General features: G+C 34.7%; 1 non-coding gene across 1 annotated transcript; it reads right to left on the reverse strand.

Annotated features, from left to right (window-relative positions):
- Positions 1-985: 985 nt before the first annotated feature.
- LOC117722800 (U6 spliceosomal RNA) lies at positions 986-1,092 on the reverse strand. Its single transcript, XR_004608571.1, has one exon. It is a non-coding gene; the product is annotated as a U6 spliceosomal RNA (small nuclear RNA).
- Between the last annotated feature and the right edge of the window lie 518 nt (positions 1,093-1,610).

A 1,610-nucleotide genomic window follows, 5' to 3' on the forward strand; every position in this document is an offset into this window, starting at 1 on the left:
TCAAGTTTCTCTCCATTTAGTTTGATGTTGGCTACTGGCTTGCTATATATTGCTTTTACTATGTTTAGATATGGGCCTTGTATTCCTGATCTTTCCAAGACTTTTAACATGAAGGGATGTTGAATTTTGTCAAATGCTTTCTCAGCATCTAGTGATATGACCATGTGGTTTTTCTCTCTGAGTTTATTTATGTAGTGGATTACATTGATGGATTTCCGAATATTGAACCATCCCTGCATTCCTGGGATAAAGCCTACTTGATCTTGATGGATAATTGTTTTGATGTGTTGTTGGATTCGGTTTGCGAGAATTTTATTGAGTATTTTTGCATCAATATTCATAAGAGAGATTGGTCTGTAGTTCTCTTTCTTTGTTGGGTCTTTCTGTGGTTTAGGTATGAGTGTAATGGTAGCTTCATAGAATGAATTGGGTAGTGTTCCTTCTGTTTCTATTCGATGGAATAACTTGAAGAGGATTGGTATTAGGTCTTCCTTGAAGGTCTGAAAGAATTCTGCACTGAAACCATCTGGCCCCGGACATTTTTTGGTGGGAAGATTTTTAATGACTGTGTCTATTTCTTTAGGCATTATGGGACTGTTTAGGTGGTTTATCTGCTCCTCGTTTAACTTTGGTACCTGGTATCTATCTAGAAAATTGTCCATTTCCTCCAGATTTTCCAATTTTGTTGAGTATAGGCCTTTGTAGTAGGATCTGATAATTTTTTTAATTTCCTCTGTTTCTGTTGTTATGTCTCCCTTTTCAGTTCTGATTTTATTAATTTGAATGCTGTCTCTGCGCCCTTTGGTTAGTCTGGCTAAGGGTTTGTCTATCTTGTTGATTTTCTCAAAGAACCAGCTCCTGGTTTTGTTGATATTTTGTATAGTTCTTTTTGTTTCGACTTGGTTGATTTCAGCCCTGAGTTTGATTATTTCCTGCTGTCTACTCCTCTTGGGTATACTAGCTTCTTTTTGTTCTAATGCTTTCAAAAAATATGGAACGCTTCACGAATTTCCGTGTCATCCTTGCGCAGGGGCCATGCTAATCTTCTCTGTATTGTTCCAATTTTAGTATATGTGCTGCCGAAGCAAGCACAGCTATTTTGATTCTTATTTGTAATTGATTTTATTTTATAAATAATGATTGTGTATATAGGATATAATGCTGATTTTTATGTATGTATAAAACTCTGGATGTTATATTGGTTGATATTATTTTAAGTCAACAAATACTCATATCACAATATGTGAAAACTTGCAGTATTGAAGTTTTTTTAAAAAAAATACTGTTGCCATCAATCTAGATAGGTCTTTGGGATGAACTTATTTTTATACTATTCTTTGAAGGAAACTTTTTGTTCTAATGCTTTCAGGTTTGCTGTCAAGTTGTTGATGTATGCTCTTTCCACTCTCTTTTTGTGAGCACTTAGAGCTATGATTTTTCCTCTTAGTACTCCTTTCAGTGAGTCCCACATGTTTTGACATGATGTGTCCTCATTTTCATTTAAATCTAAAAAGTCTTTAATTTCTTTCTTAATTTCTTCCTTGACCAAGTTATCATTGAATAGAGCATTGTTCAGTTGCCAAGTGTATGTCGGTTTTCTGATGTTTTTG

The sequence above is a fragment of the Arvicanthis niloticus genome, chromosome 17 (genome assembly GCF_011762505.2).
Source record: "Arvicanthis niloticus isolate mArvNil1 chromosome 17, mArvNil1.pat.X, whole genome shotgun sequence".
NCBI classification, from domain to species: domain Eukaryota; kingdom Metazoa; phylum Chordata; class Mammalia; order Rodentia; family Muridae; genus Arvicanthis; species Arvicanthis niloticus.